The sequence below is a fragment of the Galleria mellonella genome, unplaced genomic scaffold (assembly GCF_026898425.1).
Source record: "Galleria mellonella isolate WM207_F2 unplaced genomic scaffold, CSIRO_AGI_GalMel_v1 utg38, whole genome shotgun sequence".
In the NCBI taxonomy this organism is placed as follows: Eukaryota; Metazoa; Arthropoda; class Insecta; order Lepidoptera; family Pyralidae; genus Galleria; species Galleria mellonella.
This window is the reverse complement of record NW_026442090.1, coordinates 3,040,809-3,061,002: the sequence shown is the minus strand read 5'-3', so window position 1 is coordinate 3,061,002 and position 20,194 is coordinate 3,040,809. Positions and strand designations below refer to the sequence as shown.

Sequence of the window (20,194 nt, the reverse complement as noted above, 5' to 3'; positions counted from 1 at the left end):
AAATTTAACGTGATTTGATAATACATTGAAATCTAGATATATCTAACAGCTACGAGGTGTTATCCGGAATGCGGTGTATTGTATTGGAAGCGGTCTATTTATCATATTTAGATAGCAGGGAGATCTAGACGCGACTAAACACAGGCAAAGGCCTTGTTTAGAATCAATTGTACTGAGCGGAATCTAATCTGTCTATCAAGGATAGAGATACGAAGTTGTTTGTGTTAATGGTGCGGAGAGACCGAGATGCGGTAGTTTAATCGTGAATTCAATGTGAATGGAGATCGAGATTCGACTCCCAACAGTAAGGTGTTGTATAAAACGCGGCGAATTAAGTAGATACTTGATTCATCCAGCATGGATAGATAGCACTAAGGTTTATATGCGACCTCCAGTAGCGGGGACATCATGCGGAATTGTGTAATAGATTATAGTGAACGAAAGAACAAAACTTGCAGTTAGATTTTATATAAAACTCAATTACTAATAATTCCTGTTTAAAATAAACAAACTACATACATACATAAATATCTGTCACGCCTGTCTCCCATTAGGGTAGGCAGAAACAATGGAACGCCAAATGTTTCGATTCAAACTTTTTTCGCTTCTTCCACATTCATCAATCTTTTCATACATGCTGGCCGGTTACGGGTACTTTTAATTTGGCCCTTCTTCAGCACGTCGCCTATTTGGTCAACATACGTCCGTCTAGGGCGGCCCCTACCGACATCTCCATTGATTCTTGCTCCATAAATCTCTTTCGTAATTCTTCTTTCATCCATCCTCTTCAAATGACCAAACTAACGCAACATTCCTTTTTCGATTTTTGTCACTACATCGTCTTTCAGTCCACACTTCTCTCTAATCACACTGTTTCTTACTCTATCTTTTAAAGTATTTTAAACACATACTTCTCAAAGCTCTCATCTCTACAGCATTTATCTTACTTTCATGCTTTTTCTGCAATACCCACGATTTGCTTCCATACATGAGTGTTGGTGTCAGTACTCCTTGAATTATGGCAAGGCGAGCTTTGCTCGATACATTTTTACTTGACATAATCGAGAGCAGTGCACCGTTAACACTGTTTCCCGCTTTTACTCTCCTTTCAATATCTCTATCACACTTTCCATCCCTCGTAAACAATGAACCTAAATACAGAAACTCACTCACTTGCTCCACTTTTTCATCTCCTATCATAATCTGGCATGCCGTTAAACTTTCATTCCTCTCAAAAACCATTACCTTCGTCTTCTTCGCATTTATTTTCATACCTTTTTTTTGTATACGCTTTATTCATTATAGTCACCATTTGTTGTAATTCATACTCTGACGATGCAAGAAGTACTTGGTCGGCGGTGTTTAAAAGAGTCTTAAACAGAGACTCATTTATCCTGAATCCACAATTAGATCCTAGATCCTTTCAAATCGGTTAACCAACTGTCAATAAACAAACTAAGAGGATAATTTTGTAATTATGCTCAACTTTTACATCATTATCTTCATCGTCATATCAGGCGTTATCTCCTCTACTACTGAACATAGGCTTCGGCCATAGACTGCTTACTATTTATTCTTTTACATATTCTGGAGCGTAATATTATAAAAAAATATTTTAGCAGGTAATTTTATTGATTAATAAATACTATAAATATTTTGGTATACTGCGCAGGTCATAAATTATTTCATATATATCTCACTCGAATAAAAAAATTAATAATTTAAGACAAATATTATGAAAGTCATGTTTCTTGCCAATTCTCATTCACTGGAACACCTTCGTTAAAAAGGTTATCAGGAATTTTATTTGAAATTTTCACTTTGTTTTTTAACAACTGGCGGTAATCTGTTTCGTGGTTTTTTGCCACATGGATACTATATAACTATTGACGAACTTCAGATTCTAACCTCGAAAAATTACTAAAATATACTCTTCGCATGGTTTATGTCTCTTTTTTTTCTTTTGTAATCTGTGGCTTTTTAAATCAAGAAAAATATACTACATTTTTACCCACAACTTCCGCCACGTAACCTTAATATACTGACTGCGATAAAAGGTATTCTATTTCTTTATTCATCCGCATAGTGCGTGTACATCAAATTTAAGTGATTTGTTAAGCAGTGTTAAGATGTTAAGAGGTAAGAAACGAACTTATTTTCACATTTATAATATTAATAAGGGTTCCATTAATATTCTATGGTACATATACATTTAACCTTACTTTACTTATTTTTGTAATTTTGCATAGTGATTTGTTTGCGATTTAAATAGTGACTTAGTAGGCTTTTGGACACTGTTTCGAGCTATTCTTTTGTTTGTACTCGGTAATCACGACTAGCTCACTGTCACATTAACTTACATCTTTCAGATCCAATATTTTGCAGTTATAATCAATTCTTAAGCTTAGCTGAGTAGCTTGGCTGAGTAATACAATCATATAGTACTATTATAAAGCACTCATAGAATATAGCAGCATAAGACTAATGTCATGACTACGTATTATCACTAGCAACATATATCCTTTTTCTTACCCTTGACATACAACTATTTGGAGTCTACATTCATGTATTTATTTATTCTTTATTGACCACATTACAAAAAATTCATTTATTTTTGGTTTTTAATTAGTAGTTCAATGTCCACTCTAGTATCTTAAATTTTATAAGAAATTTGTTTTACCGTCTTTCCAACAATAACGATAAACTGTAACACACGTATTGATCCTGATTTAAGAAACAACGAACCAACGACGGAACGTTTTAAGAATGGCTAATTAATCTGGAACTTAGTAGTTTAGTTTTTATAACTATGTACTTTCAGCAATATCCTTATTGAGAATTCCTTAAGTAGATTGTCTGACATGTTATACATATGCAAATGTGCATACATAACACGAATTCATTATTACGATGTGAGTAAATCACGTCAGGTAAAGGCAAATGTAATTCTTGATTTGGAGAACTTATATGTATACGCACTTTCAAGTGATTCAGTATGTTTAGGTTCTATGTCATTCATCTCAAATGGTAACAGTTTTTTAATCTAATTCTTCCTTTTCTGAATAGAAGACTGTAATGTCTCCTAAATAGAGTGGTAAAAGGATTTTAGCATTCTTTAGGAGACATTATAAGGTACAAGTTTTTGTTTTTATTGTTACATTGTGTTTTATTCATCCGTTGTTGTCAGCGTTGTAATTACAACATCCTGGTGATGAAAGGGATTGTAAACGTTGTATTCGTACTCTGTCACTAAACAAAATTTATTTTATTTGCATCATTTTACAAAATTTTATTAAATTAAATTTTTTAACGTTATTCGTTAAACTTTCATTGACCTTGATTTACAATCGGAATTAAATGTGTATTCAGAGATTCTTTTTTTATTCCTAATACATTTAAGATAAAGTATTCAAATACATGACGTCATAATGTGGTCCCGGCATAGAATAGGCCACCTCTTCCTTTCCTGTGGGTGTCGTAAGTGTCGACTAAGGAAGGGCGAGAGATGAGAGATGGGCAGCAGCATCTCTCAAAACATCTCTAAAAGCCTAACTGCGATTGCTAATCTGCCTGCCAAACGTGGCAACTACTGGCAAAACACCCTTATGGGGAAGGCTTATGTTCAGCAGTGGACTGTTAATGGCTGAAATAATAATAAGTCAGATACATATTTGGACGTTTTCATATAAAATTACAGTCATCGAATACGAAATTATTAATACGTTGTGTTTATTCTATGGCAGTGTGGTACTGGCATAGAATAGGCCTCCCTTTCTATCCTGTGGGTGTCGTAAGAGGCGACTAAAGAACCTTAATGATAGAGGGATGGGCGAGCAGCAGCGTTCCTCTAAAATCATTTTTAAAACTAACTGCGGTTGCCAACCCTTCTGTCAATGGAGTACTTATTTGTAATGTGTATGAAAAACGACCCTCCTTTATTTGGTTACATTATTCTCATCGAATATACTCGCCAAAATCTAGGTGATAAGATCCACAACAACAAAATCGACAAGCACCTCTGACTACTCCATCAGGAATAATAGTCGTGAACATATACATTATAATATCTCGTTATGATCTTAACGCCACACATATTTCGTTTAAAGAGAAAATCTTACATTCTTTATATGACGTGTTCTGACAATACTATGTTACAAAAGTAACTGGAAAAAATACCGACACGAAATTGAATTGTAATCAATTTTTACGGTAACAAACCATTTATCGGGCATTGCTTCTTGCGTTTTGGATTTTTAGCTCTCAAGCTTGATTTCACCATTCGCTTTTTCACGTTTCGCATTATGCTTTCCGTAATCTTTTTTTAATAGATATTTAATTCTAGTATTAGGTTTCTAGAGTTAGTAATATCTAGAAACGCGTTAATTACGTTGAATCGATGAATGAATGAATTGTAATTTTTTTACTATAAGTTTTGGGGCGAACATGCTACTCACCTAGTATGTGATTATATTCGCCTAAACCTCAAAACATCGAGAAAAATTGTAGGTAGGTGTATTGCCGGTTTTTAGAAAAGAATACGCTCTTTTTCCTTACGGTTTCAATGTCATATCTGTTCGGAAATACTATGCTGTTAGGAGAGTTGGCTCCACAGTTAATAGTTGTAAATTATTAGAACTATTTTACAAAAAAAAAAATTATGCCTAGGAGTTCATTACCAACTAATCAAAAAAATACTCAGTGGTCGTAAGTTCAAATCTGATAGACACCAAAATTTATGTCTAGTTAGTAGTAGGATAGTAGTAGAGGTTAATAACAGTTAGTTAGTATGCACCTATTTAATAGATTTTGTTAACAAATGATTGATGTTATTTTTCTTTTGTCTGTTTATTATCAATTTCGGTAATAAAAGCTTTGATTAATAACGTAATGTGTCACGAACTAAAAGTGAAATTATTAAAAAGAAAACATCAATTATACAATCGTATCTTTATTCAATTATAGTAATACGGACAACGATTAATCTATGTATAGCCATTCCAGTTGTTCACAATTACTGATGACTAATATGATTTTCTGAGAAAATTATACGGTGGATTCCGTATTGTATTATCAGAGATTGCATTAACAAACTTACCCTTTTACCCATAACACCTTCCACATAGGTGAGATTGTGATAACTGTCTAACACGTATTTTCTTTTATAACATAGAGACCAAACGACCCTGTAGCTCATCTGATAGTAAGTAAATACCGCCACCAATAGGCCCCCTTATCATTGCAAGTGTGTTGCCGGCCTTTTAGGAAGAAATATGCTATTTTCTACAAGGTTTCAATGTCGTGTCTGTTCGGAAATACTGCTGCTGGAAGTTGGTACCATAGTTTTAATTGTGCGTGGAAGAAAGGGTTTGCGGAAAAGCATTGTTGGACGACCATCTTGATGAATGGCGGCACTCATTAAGATGGTCGGGATAGAATTTTAGCTTCTGGCGGGTTGTACTGTGATGAATTTCATCAACTACAATAATCCGAATAATTCTTCTAAACACTTTTCATAATCTATGCTATAAAAGACGCAGAGGTCAGAAAGGTCTGGTGAGTCATGTAATATAGCTGGCATCTCGATTATATGAACATAAATAGTGTTTTATTATTTTTGAGTCATGTTTATGAAAAAATAATCCTAGATGGAGTTATGTATTGTAAGTTTTTATTGAGAACAACTTTAAATTCGTTCGCATTTAAATTGCTTAATGGGTTTGAACGAAATTTTGATACAAATTATAAAAATATTATCCTAAACACGCGGTGTTATTATCATCATCATCAACTTATCCATTGTTATATATAGTAATTACTCAATAATAGATAGCATTAGTTTTACCCATTTATTTGAGAGAAATGTAATTTATAAAATATCTAACATTTTACACACTATATTGGGCGTGTATGTGTTCCGTTGATCCATCTCTTTACTGGACAAACGAAGAAATAATGGTAATGTTCTTCGGATGTACGGTAATGTTTGCATCTTGGGTGCAACGTCTAGTTAAATGGCTTGACGGATTTAATTACAAATATATATGGCTATGGCGATTGATTTTAATATTCATTTATTTATAAATAATTTTTTTATTGTAAAGGTCTTCCGTAATTAAGTAATCATTGATAATACTTAATGGATCGTAACTAATTTATGATCAAAGCTTTTTATAGTTATATTTCAAATTTAGTTGTAAGGTTTATTATTATTTATATTTACGATATATACGACTACCTGTCCCCGTGACTTCATTCGCGAGTCTATTAGAATTAATTTTAACAATAGGAAAACTATCAAAAACCGCGGTCCTCATAAAATTAAGTTTACATTTTTAAAAATATTTAACATACTGTTTTGGTTTCGTTAGGAATTTTTATGAAATGGATGAAATTTTATGAATGGATTAATATAAAATGGATTCGTTTGTTGTTACCTATTGGCGCATTAACGACTCATCCAATCACCATGAAGTTTGCTGGTATGCACGTAATGTTTGGATGGGAGGACAGGCCACTTTTTTATCTCAATCATTAAACATATCCCGGTCACATAGCGAGGGTAAAACATATATCTAATAATGAAAGTAATAAAACAACTGAAATAAAAAGATACAGTCATGATTGTATACTTACGAAAAAGTATATAAATATTTATATACACGTGTCACGATTACGATTCGAAGCCTAAACTATGTATGTTTGTATTAGATCTGCATGCGCACCTTTGTATGATAACGCGTACATGCCATGTCTTACTTCACTTTATACTCGTATGTGTCGAATTGTTCTCGATTTCTCTGATTTGATCCAGTTTCTGCTTGCTGCTTACTATTTTTTTGTTCTTAATTGTTCCGTCAACAAACAGAGAAATATTTCAATTGCACATGTACATATACGTGTAGCGTACACCTATTTTTAATCGATTTCTTAATCTAAGTACGTAATGATTTTATTCTCATTGGACGATATTGTAATTTACTGCAGTATGGTATGATACTCTTTAACTATTATGATATTATAGAAAAACAAAAAAAAAATCAACTGTATTAGAGATCTTTCAATTTTACGGGTACGTCGACGATAACGTTTTGCCGTATTTGTTTGCGGTAATACCGTACGACAAAACCAAATGTATGCATTTTTATAGAGACGCTTTTTTTTCAGCTACATTTAATTTAAAAGCGTCTTAACTCTGTTCTCATATTAATCGCAACATAGTTGTACGATATCGTGCCGTGCTATGGTAAATTAGAAAAGTCCATTCATGTATAAGATATGAAATGTACTCATTTTATATTTCCCATCGTTTACGTAGCGTACACTGTCATAGCATGTATACAGATGAATGTCATGGTGTTACCGTTAGCTTTCGTGTGTAAGGGCGACGGGACGCGCGACGCGTGCCCCGCTAACGAGCGACTATCTCCGGCCCTGTTCTCACGACGCGCGTCTACGAGGAAGCAATAAACCTATACCTTAACTGCGCATACCATTACCGATTGTAACGGCGTACATGTATGATAGAATCGTTGTCGATTTACTCGAACCCATCCACCGACGATGTGTCAATAAAGTCTTATCGAATTGGCATGTCGCTGTCGTTCTACGTAGACCTGCTTTCGTAACCTTTTTTCTAAACGCTTTACGATACATATTGTTTGTTGGCACAGTTAAGGTTTGCAGCCTATGAAGAGTAGTCTCATGACATATTTATATTTTCTTAATCCTATCATGAGCTTATATATTACATATGTTAAGATTAAAAAATATTGCTGTTAAATAGCGTCTGACTAGCACTTGACAATTTTTCAAATACTCAGTATTATTTGCAAATATTTAATTTTTTAAATGCACGATGAAACGAAGGATCTAGGTCTGTAACTATTTATCCATAACAATTTTCATTATTTTTCACCGCATAATTACATTTCTGTTTTCCTGTGAGATTTACTGGTAGAGAATGCTATATAGAATTAAGCCCGCCTTTTGTACCAAACACTTTTTTGGAATGTGGTCAATAATAATGCTAATTTATTACTACTTACTACTTGTTAGAATCTGTTTTACTGGTCTAGCTTAATAGATATAATATAGTATGTGAAAAGATTTAGCAAATATAAATATGTTGGTTATTATTGGTAATTATTTAATTTATTCATAACTATAAGAGTCAGGCGTGTCAGATCCTATTAATATTATATTATTATATGACCTACTAGGGGTACTACGGGGTACAGCCCCGTGGTTTAATATTTTAATTTGTACTGGATCGATTTTTATACAATTTCTATGCGGTCAATCTGAAAATGTATCCTTTCAGATAAATGATTTTCCAAATCGGTTTATTAATGACGGAGTTACGAGTATGAGGCTACTAAAAGAATCAAATTTAGAACCTCCCTTTTTTGGAATCGGTTGAAAATAGTGGTGTTTTGCGAATGTGCTAGACATAGTTATATAGCTTGGTAACGCTTGAAGTAGCGACTGACAAGATTGCAGGGTCGTTGAACTTTACTACGACACTTCTGTTGTTACCGCCATTGTTCGACACCTGCAATTCGTGTGAAAATGGCAATCTGGGTTACAATGAGTGCCTGCATGGCAATACACCATTGTAGTTTCTTTCTTAGACACGCTCAAATTTGTCGGTCACGTAAAACTTCGAACACTTCGATTTGAAATTCTTTCGTATTTTGATATTTCTTTAAGTTTCCATTGTTGCAAGTATCGATGTTATCTTGTAAATTCCAGTTCAGATATACATAATTAACGGACATTCACTTGACTATTCATTACTAGCAATTAATTCCCGCGGGTTGCGCTCCGCGGCGCAGAGATCGACCTCGTGGGAAATTAAACTGTGCGCGGGCCGTCTTCTGCCGCCTGCCGCCGCCGCCGCCTCACGCCCGGCCTTCTGTGGCCCCTCCTTCACATATGAACACTTTCTCTAACAGATTTTCCGATTTTTCTAGACCTACACGGCTGCAACATTGTTTGTAGTCTACTGACTACCTACAACCACAGTGTTTAATATTATTCTTCACGTACTAAAATTTATTTTCTAAAGATGAATCAATTAGTCTTCAATGATTACCTTTTTTGTCAAGTGTGCGCGTGTCTCCTGATTTAGTAAATAATTAAGTACGTATTGAAATTAGTTTGCAAGCTCGTTGCGAATCCACGTGAGTGGCTCATTAAATATGGAACCGTAATCAGTGGTGTTCGCAGTCCCTCGGTCTCGTCTCGCACCATAGACTAGTACGTTTATTATTCTCTATTTTGTTGGACACGTACCTACCACGTACGCACATAAATCTGTTGAGATTCGAGTCTACCGATTATTATTTTGTAAACAATTTCACCAATTATATTTTTTTGTTAATTGAAAAAAACCGTATAATGTAATGATTGCTGATAGAGTGTTTTGCACCATAATATGTAAAGGATTATTTTTTTGCAGTGGAAAAAATAAATAATTATGCTTCAACAATATTACTATTACTGTTTTTCGCAACTGATTACCACCCAGTCATATTGCATTTGATAATCATTATTAATGACGCTTTCTTTCGTCTTGGCGGAAGGGTATGCAGGCAGTAAATGTTGCAATGCACTCAATGGCTGTGTTGCCGCGAATCGGATCGGAATCGTTCAGCCGCGCTCTATTGCCCCGCCACGCATCAACGATCGCGGAGAAATTGAAGTGTTCAGACCGCTAGAACTCGCTTCGACCGGCAAATAGTTACGAAACTTCGCACTGTTTAATTGTCCCCCGTTTACTAATTCAAAATTGCGGAAATTTATCGCAACGATTACTTCGACGCGCATGAACTCATAATGGGCTATCTGCGTCATTATAATTATATAAACTTAAAAGTTAATGAAGAAATCTACTTTGTTGGTTGCCGGGAAACGATGCATGCTCAAAGAACAACCTCTAAGCCTGAGGGTGCTCAGCTTAAGCTGCCCGTGTAGTCCGCGCCGCGGTTATGAGATTATTCTCGCTTTGACGACCTGCCTCGTCCGTATGCAATGCACCACGTTGTACTTTTGAGGCTGCTTTACTTGCTTATATTTAAAATCCTAATTGGCTATTATCGTGAGGTCTACCGCTTAAGGGTGGTTAAATAAATCTGATATTATCACATAATGTTATGATAAATATGTTAGGATTTTCGTGCCTTTTTACTTTAGATAATTTTTAAGAAATATATCTATTTCTTAAAAATTATCTAATAACTGGAAGACTTTTGTCCGAAGTAAACTATTAGCAACACCTATATCCAAAACACGTCGTAGACGTTACAGATTATTTGCCTTTCTTGGTGGCATCTCGTTGTACAAGAGATTACATTAGTTAATCTGGGTATCTATCCAACAAAATACAAAAGGGTTTACCACAAAGGTATTTAATGGAATCGTTTTTACCTATAATAAATATAATATAAATATCATCTAAATTTAGTGATAGCACTATTAATATGTTCCTATAGCTTAATATACCAACTGAATTTTAGAATATTAATAATAAAATGGGACAAAGAGAGTATTTTTATATTCAAATACAAAATGTCAAATACATAAAAAATTATATTAGGAGAAGATTGTTTGATTAATGTAACTTCAGCGAGATATGTAGCGCGGGAGATGTTAGAGAGCAATTTGTCGGTGGCGGTTGCACCGGAGATAAGAAAGGCCTTATTGCCGCCGCCGCCGCGCCTTCGCTAACTAACGCTTATTAAACTTCAACAACGCTCCCGTTGATCACTTCACCTCTTTGTTTACTCTTTAAACTTAGATTAATCGGTCGTCGGTTCCTGTTGGTATGGCCATTTGTTTTGCAAACACAAAAACTGCAGCCTTTTAAAACTAATAGATATATATATTAATCTGATCTGAAGTAGATTTGCTACTAGGAAAAACTACTATTAATAAAAAATATATATATATGTGTGTTACACGATATCTTCGCTAATTCTGAACTTCTCTATATAATACGTTTTGAAAACTGTAAATAAAACAGCCTTGCCCACTTGATTGAAACTTCTGTTCTATTAGTGCTTGATGTTTACTAAGAATTTTTTATATACCACTCCAGTGATAACAGTTTTATTCGTATTTACCGTTGTAGTACCCTACTCAGCCGTAGTATCTGCAGGATGATCTTTTAAATATAAAAATGAACATGAACATATAGACACGACGCACAAAGACAAGATTTCAATATAGCATCCGATGTATATATAAAGGTATATCGGTAAAGTCGGTATCGGTTTTATTTTTGGTCCCGTATCGTTACGCGAAAGAAACAAATCTTTTTAAAATATATTTTTACTTGCGCATATTTTTCTATCGAAATGAAAAAATGTTTCTCAAGAAAATTGTTTGCTAGTGTCTGCAAATTTCAACTATATTTCTGTAGAAGCTTTTATTTTGGCATTTTAGCTTTTATTAATGTCAATTAAAATAGTATGTGTGTGTATATATATATATATATATTAGGTACATTATAGAAGAAACAAAGGAAGTCATTTTAGCATTCCCGTGACAGTCACGCAACCGACTAACTCCCTATTCGAGCACTATCTATTGTTTTATTATTACTGCCCTTTCTAGGGTAAATTCACTTGAATTTGTAAAATATTATGAATTTTTATTATGCTAACAGTTACAACGGGATTGTCATTTGTAGTATGACTTTTAACATTTCAGATTACATTTACAGCAAAAGTGGTTTCATAGTTAGGTTTGTTGACACAGAGTCAGTAGCAACCTCTCGTGAAACATTGCCCACGTCGGTAAGGCCTCCGACGTGCACAATGGGCCGGTGTGTTTGTTCACTCGCTCGCCTCCATTACTCTGTTGTGTTGTGTCGCCTACATTCTACAACAGCTATGAGCAATTGCTATGTGATGCCGTGGTCAGAGACGTGATTAAATTTCCAACCGCATCACTATTTCATGCGTGCTGTGCGAGCCTTTGTCGTGTTGCATTATGCCGACTATTTCCTTATTTATAGATTGTTTTTGTTCTAGCTCTTTACATAATAATTCATACCTTTTCGTATTATTTTTTGTAGTTCAATTCTATTTACGTCAGGTGAGGTATTATATAATCGGTTTGAGTATTTGTGATGGAATTCAATAATTCTTTCACCTTTAAAAAGCTACATTATTAGCGAATAACTATATAAATATATACATCAGTATATTATATTTCTACCTATCATATTTTATTCAATGTTACTGCAATAGTAAAAAGTTCACAATACAATCTATAAATAACAGTTTAAGTATGTTTCTAAATTAGATGCTTTACGCACTTCCTACAACAGCATCTTAAAGGTAATTGCAGAGGACCTGGACTGTCCAATCCAGAGGTACTGGAACGCTGTGTACTATTACGGAACCAGTGCAATTGGATGTGGTCAGAGATGTAATAAATAAACATTGTCTTTCACTAATAAAAGCTTTTAAACATGATGTAGATTGTGATACGCAATAAAGAAAATTATATTATCCTGTCAATATTATAAATGTAAAGTTCGTAATATTTGAACTAGCGATTCGCGAATCCGAATGATATTGTGATTCGAATAATTAGTAATTACTAATTTTATAATTCGGTTACTAAATTAGTAATACACCTACTAATTTCCGTATTCGAATGATTTTACTGATTAGTAACAACAAAGTCCTTTTTTCTGAATCTGGTGATTACTAAGTTCTGTCTGATAACGACGACGAAAAACCCACCCCAAGCACTGAAGCACGGAAATATCAATTTTATAATACGTGTTGTAACACTTTCGCAATTTCCTATAAAAACTTATTTTTATTAAAAATTGGTAATTTTTACTAAATTTAAATTAGTAACACTCTTTTCCATTAAAAAGTTAAGACATTCCAATGACCGGATCGACTCTGCTATGTTCGTGTCAACTCGTACAGTACATGAACGACTACTAATGAATGATATTAGTAGTCGGATAAGTAAAATTAGTAGTCAAATGATTTGAAAATCATTCGAATAATCCCAATTATTTGCACAGTAGAAAAATTAGTAATCGGACAAGTAAAGTCACACATCGCTAATTTAAACTAAATTTGGTAAACGGATAGGTCATATCCTAGCTGAGTACATATGATATTTTGTATAGGGCATAGCTGCAAGATACTACTACTTATATTTATTAACAGACTTCTATAGAAGTTTAGATAAAGTGCCTCCATACAAATGCTTCGAGAAAAGCGGGTCAACTTTTTCATACAATTTTGCATGATAAATAATTATAAGTGATTCCTTTGTAATTTCTGTATTTATTTTATCTTATAATTCCTGCATTTTTTTAATACGTAAATACTCATTTTATTTACTAAATATAGATACTTCAAAATACATATTGTGCGTAAGTATATAGAACACTGAAAAAAAAAAACCGTTTTTATGACTCGAAGCTCTATATAATCTAAGTATAGAAGTTAGTAGAGACGATTAGAAACTGATTTTTTTTTTTAATTGAAAATTTATCGTTTAGCAATTTTTTCCCACGAATAATATTTAGTTTTGATTTTGACACTTATAAAAGTTCGTACTGGTTCATAATAAACATTTCATTATCAAATTAAAAATTTATATTTAAAGTTTAAGAATGGCGTTTCTAACCCACCTCAGGACTATTCTGTAAAAGATGTTATCAAATTTAAAAAATATATGTAGATAAATTTTCCCTTTTTAAATTTTGTTTGACTATGAAGGTCAGGAATCTGCTAATCACAAATGAATAATACCATAACATATCTGAAAAGGCGAACTAAACTCTTCTTTTTCTCTTTAATGTAGACAATTTCAACTTTAAAAATTACATTCACGTCTATAATAGTGGGTAGTTGATTGTAAATATATTTACTTACAAGTATTGATCAGCGTGCCGGCCATCATGTAACAAGACTAACGTTGGTTACGCCGCGAATCTCTTTATATTTGTCGCGAAATTCACAAAAGGATTTGTTAGCGACCTGCGGTCGACACGGGGATTTTCTGTGTCACCATCGGCACATCCCGGCTTAATGTTGAAACCCAGATTAATGAGATGAGCCTTGTAGACGACACCTTAGACCTGGTTTAACCTATTTGCCTTATGAATAAATGGCTATGGCGATGTTTTAGTTATAAGTCATGAGATAAAAAAACGATCCAATTAGGTACCAAATTAACGGAAATACAAACACAGATGTTGCCTGATGTGTTGCTTCCTACTAAATATGTACAATCTTCATCTGTTACATTTATATTATCACTTGATTCTCATTAAAGTTTTACTACATATTTAGAAAACAAGAACACACTCTTAGTTTATAAAGAATTTATTATAAACTTCCCTTATAAACGAAGCCATAACACGTAACAGAATTAAGTTAACATGAAAGCTTCGAAACCCTTTTTCTACGTAGCCCTTAGAACTCGGTAAACTGTTGATTGTTAATAGAATTGGGGACGGAAATTTACAATAGGGCACGTAGAAACACAATACGTTTCGTTTTCACGTGTTGAATTGACATGAAGAGGGCAGGGGAGTATTATTGTATATTGTTTAGAATGTTAATTTCCGAAAAAAGAAAGGAATTACTAAATTTTCTCTAAATTATTAACGCTCGTTAAATTCCTCTTTCCATAAAAGGTTAAGATTATATATTTTGTTTGCTAAAACGGTTTTAAGGGATTTTGGAAAAAGTGAACAATAATTTTAATTACGACATGTAAATAAGTAAAAGGCGTTTAAAGAATTTAATAAAAAAAAAACGAAAATATGTAGGTTCGTGAGATATTTTCTCTCACTTTCCGTATCGATAAGTAACCAATGAATATATCAATGACATTTAAGCATCATTCACACGATTCTTTGTTCGAATCCCTTTAGTGCTTATTGGAGGCACAAAAAAATTCTTTCGTACTTTTTATATGGATTTGTTCACGTGTCAGGCTCATCCGGGCCCTTGGTGTCCCGGGTCATACATATGAACATGTCGTTTAATGTTCCAGTTTTGTACCCTACCGAAACATTTTGTCATATATATCAGTACAATCTGTGGTTTTTGTCTGTAAAATTAATATGATAGATATTTCCAAATTGCTAATCTTCGACTAAAATATTAACTCTGATTTGTATAACAAAATATGGAAAAAAATCTTGTAGTGAAATTGATGCTTTATACTAAGCACCAATCCGGGAATAGATCCTATGCAAGTCATCAAAGTCAGTTCAGTTTTAGATAATATAAACACAGAAAGTGCTATTGAATGACTTTTTTTTACTTTAAATTAGATAAAAATATCAGGATACTCATTTTTAAACAACTAAAACTAAAAACATTGATACAAATTGTCACACTGAAACGAAAACGTGCACTTACTTCTATCGAAAAGTTTGCCCACCTTTTTTTTTTGTTTAAATTTAGGTCAACGATAGTGATAATAGCAATTGATTGTGTCATGATAACGTCCAAACCTTTCTATTGTCGTCACCACCTGACTGCTATTTGTTGGCGATGGTTCTATTCTATTTGTCACGAATCAACGATCATGACATTTAAAGTTCATGTTGATATTTGCATGGGGAAGAAAGACCTCGTCGATCCGTAACGGTGGCGCCTTACAATATTATTTCGTCAATACCTGAACGTAAGCTGTAAGGGTTATTTATGATTAGTTTTATTATAAAGCTCTATAGGGCTTTGAATTGTACAGCGTCCATCTTAAAACATCATCAAAGCCTGAGGTAGGCTTATATCCAATAATCGACAGTTAACGGTTGATATAATAATAATAAAATGTTTGTGTTATATTAATAAATAAATATGAGAATATTGGAACGGGGCAAGGAAGTTTAGATTGACTAATAATAATAATCAAATAGATAATTTTGTTTTATATATGTTTGTTTGACAATGAAATCTGTTCCCCTAATTATACCCTTACTATTTATGCAAGTTTATTTTTTCTTCTTTTACAACACAAATTAAATATACTCATTCATTTCGGTAGGATCGTGTGTTTACGATCAAGATCATCAAAGTCGTATTATGAAAATGTATCAAAGAAGAGATGTAAGTGAGGATAGAAGCTTTTGGCATTACTTTCATTGTCTATCTGATAAGGGACGTAGAAATATAATATTTTTTGACTTTTCTTTTTTCACTTTTGTCTAATTTCCAGAGTCTATTTGGTATATTCATGGCTAATCAACATAAATTTGAATAATATTTAACAAAAAAGATAATCACATAGAATCGCATATTTTAGACAGTCACTTGAAATTTATTTTCTACGTATACCTAATAGTACTTAACTATAAATAGAAAGTCACATATATTTTCTCATCCACGATTGCACAAATTGGTCACTTTTTAAGTTCGGATAGATTAAAAGATCAACGTTTAAGTACAGGCACAATCGCATTAATTCAGCGGTGGCTTCAGATGTGCGCTGCCTAATTAGCTGAACGTTTGCTCCATGCAGCCGGTCAAAGGATTTGTTTGCTCATTACGCGCGTTGGCAACCTCGCCACAATTTTGTGCGGTACGAGTTTGTTTCAGTAAAACTGACATGAGACGCAGTAGGTTGTAAATTTTAATTTATGAGAATAGAAATAGTGGAGATAGGTTGAAGGCAGTCACGGAACAGAGACGGGCGGGCAGTGCGATGCGATGTTCGCGGAAGGCGCGATAAGATCGCGTGAGAGGCGGGCGCGCGGCACGCTCCGCTGCCGCCGCCCGCCCCACGCTTGAGCACCGTACCGCAGTCCGTCGGACGATTCGTCACGCTGCGTTAATGGTTGCGCAGCACGCTATACTTTACTATCAGAATCGCTATCCTCATTTTAGCCATCGAATTCGATATACATACGGAAGTTAATATTTCTTAGAGAAAGCAGCCATGAAGTAGGAAATTTGTTCACTTTTTAAAATATTTATATATTTCGATTGGGTCCCATTTTCTAAATGGTATTAAATAATGCTATTTGTGTTTTTTTTTAAAATGTTCTATTTCGTAATAAAACTTTTGCATTAGTAGAAATAGCATTCAAGCAAAGCTGTGGCGGGTCGCTAGTAATAGGTGACAATTGAAGCAATTCGCCATATATCGGCGCATATTGATTGACGGCACTGTATTGTACGCCAAGTGTCAACGCTATCTATGCTTTGCCCATTTGGTAAATATATTCATCTGGCTGGTGCTCTGTTCTGGTGCTCAATATACACTCCTCGCAAAAATTAAGGGAACATAAAAATTTTTGAAATTTTTGGGTGATTTTCAACAGGCTGTATTTCAGTGAAAAATAATCGTACAGGAAATTTAAAAAAAGGGTTTTGAAGCTTGAAAACTCTAGTTTTCAGATTTTTTGGTGAAAAAATTTTTTGAGCTCCGGTTTCCATGCAATTCTTAAACAAAGCTGAAAATATTTTTTTTCTAAATTTTCTAGGTTTCGTTTTTCACTCTATGGGCATGGAAAAATTTTTTCGAGCTACTCCATTGTATAGGTCACTTAGCGTGTTTATTCAGCTTCAAAAATCGCTTTGGATGGCTCAATTACGACCATTTGTCTCCGAGATATCGAACTTTGAATGCAAAAGCATCCTTTTCCATTCAACTGCTAATATCTCTGGAACTACTGGTCGCACAGCAAGCGGGCGCCGAGTTTCTTTATCTGCATAAAATTTCCAATTAAGCACAGTCAAGAGTTAGTGAAGAAAAAATTTTTTTCCACCTCTAACATTGAATTGAAAAAAGTGGAAAAAAGTGACTTTTTCTCCTTTTTTGGTTACTTGGCTGTATCTTCGCTAATATGGGCGGGAAAGCTAAGGTTTGAGGAAAATTTTACAGTCTATTGTTTCTTAAAGAACCCCCTAAATCCCTGGAGCGATCGGTTCAACGGTTTTTCCCGGACCAATTGATTGAAATTTTGGAAAAAATAAGGAAACAAGGTTTTTGTCCCTTAAACTCACCCTATTTTCTCTCAAACTCAATTTTTTGTTTTTTAAAAATTCATTATCAAAAAAAAATTGAAAAAAATCAAGAAAATTTTTAAGAAAAAAATTTTTTTGAAAAGTCGAAAAAAGTTTACAAAAAAATTTTTTTTCGTTTTTAAGGAAATCAAAGTTTTTGGCAAAAACTTTGATTGATGATCGATTTACCGCCGACATTAGCGTTACCCAAAGCATACCACGTGGAGGTTGCACGGTCGGATTTACGCTTCTTTTGTGCTTACGCACGTGTTTATGATATGGGATTCTTCAGAAAAAATGAGACCCTGTGGTTCGTCAGCTCCGCAGTATTTCGTGACTCCAAACTCATTTTCTGAAGAGTGTGTGTGTTAGTGTTGTGTAAGTAATTTTTAGAAGAAATGAGACCCCGTGGTTCGTCAGCTCCGCAGTATTTAATGACTCCAAACTCATTTTCTAAAGTGTGTGTGTGTGTGTGTTTCTCCACGTGGTATGCTTTGGGTAACGCTAATGTCGACGGTAAATCGATCATCAATCAAAGTTTTTGTCAAAAACTTTGATTTCCTTAAAAACGAAAAAAAAAATTTTTGTAAACTTTTTTTCTTTTCAAAAAAAAATTTTTCTTAAAAATTTTCTTGATTTTTTCGATTTTTTTTTGATAATGAATTTTTAAAAAACAAAAAAATGAGTAAAAAGTGAAAAACAAATGAAATTATTGATTTTTGAATGGACAAAAACCTTGTTCCCTTATTTTTTCCAAAATTTCAATCAATTGATCCGGGAAAAACCGTTGAACCGATCGCTCCAGGGATTTAGGGGGTTCTTTAAGAAACAATAGACTGTAAAATTTTCCTCAAACCTTAGCTTTCCCGCCCATATTAGCGAAGATACAGCCAAGTAACCAAAAAAGGAGAAAAAGTCACTTTTTTCCACTTTTTTCAATTCAATGTTAGAGGTGGAAAAAAATTTTTTCTTCACTAACTCTTGACTGTGCTTAATTGGAAATTTTATGCAGATAAAGAAACTCGGCGCCCGCTTGCTGTGCGACCAGTAGTTCCAGAGATATTAGCAGTTGAATGGAAAAGGATGCTTTTGCATTCAAAGTTCGATATCTCGGAGACAAATGGTCGTAATTGAGCCATCCAAAGCGATTTTTGAAGCTGAATAAACACGCTAAGTGATATACAATGGAGTAGCTCGAAAAAATTTTTCCATGCCCATAGAGTGAAAAACGAAACCTAGAAAATTTAGAAAAAAAATATTTTCAGCTTTGTTTAAGAATTGCATGGAAACCGGAGCTCAAAAATTTTTTCACCAAAAAATCTGAAAACTAGAGTTTTCAAGCTTCAAAACCCTTTTTTTTAAATTTCCTGTACGATTATTTTTCACTGAAATACAGCCTGTTGAAAATCACCCAAAAATTTCAAAAATTTTTATGTTCCCTTAATTTTTGCGAGGAGTGTATCAATTAACGAATTTATTAATTGTGTTCTAACCTGGCTTGGCGCATGTTGAGGGAAAGGGATTGTTAGTAATGGAGACTGAGAATCCCATTGCTAGCAATATACCCAACCAGGTCCGTTTCTCCTGGAAACTATCATGGTTAATTCCTGTTAAATTCATCATGATGGGCTAACTGGCCTGTTTTCATTCTCATCTCTCACCCTTCACTGGTGCTCCACTAGCGTATCCCGTTAGCGCAGAGGCAGGGTTACCATACCATTTTCACCCATCAAAAAAAAACTTGGCTCGGCGTTTTAGACATCATAATTACAGTCGATACGCAGCCGCCTTTCAAATCTTCGTCTATTTTTTGCTATGATTCCTGTTTATCTGCTTAATTATATTTATTTGATATATATCAAATAATAATAATTATTATTATTAATTGTGCAATTCGTGTTCCTTAATAAACTCTATAACCACCACTTGCAAATCGCGTTACCAAGTAATTCCTGGTTCTATTATTATCCTCATCTCCAATATAAAACATAACATTCTAAATATACGTGTAAACATAAAATTTATTATTAGGAAGTGTGAGGGATCGCGTTCTTTTTCACGTTCTATTATAGGTATCTACTTTATTTTGATAATATTTGTAACTTTATGAAATTATTTCGATCTATGATATTTGTATTGTTTTTGTATTATTACATTTTCAATGACAAGTTTTATCAGATTTGTAACAA

At 33.8% G+C, this 20,194-nt stretch overlaps 1 protein-coding gene across 5 annotated transcripts in view; it reads left to right on the top strand.

Moving 5' to 3' along the window:
- LOC113522461 (maternal protein pumilio) overlaps positions 1–20,194 on the top strand; it is a 100,664-nt gene that overhangs the window by 21,673 nt on the left and 58,797 nt on the right. The window lies entirely within an intron of this gene.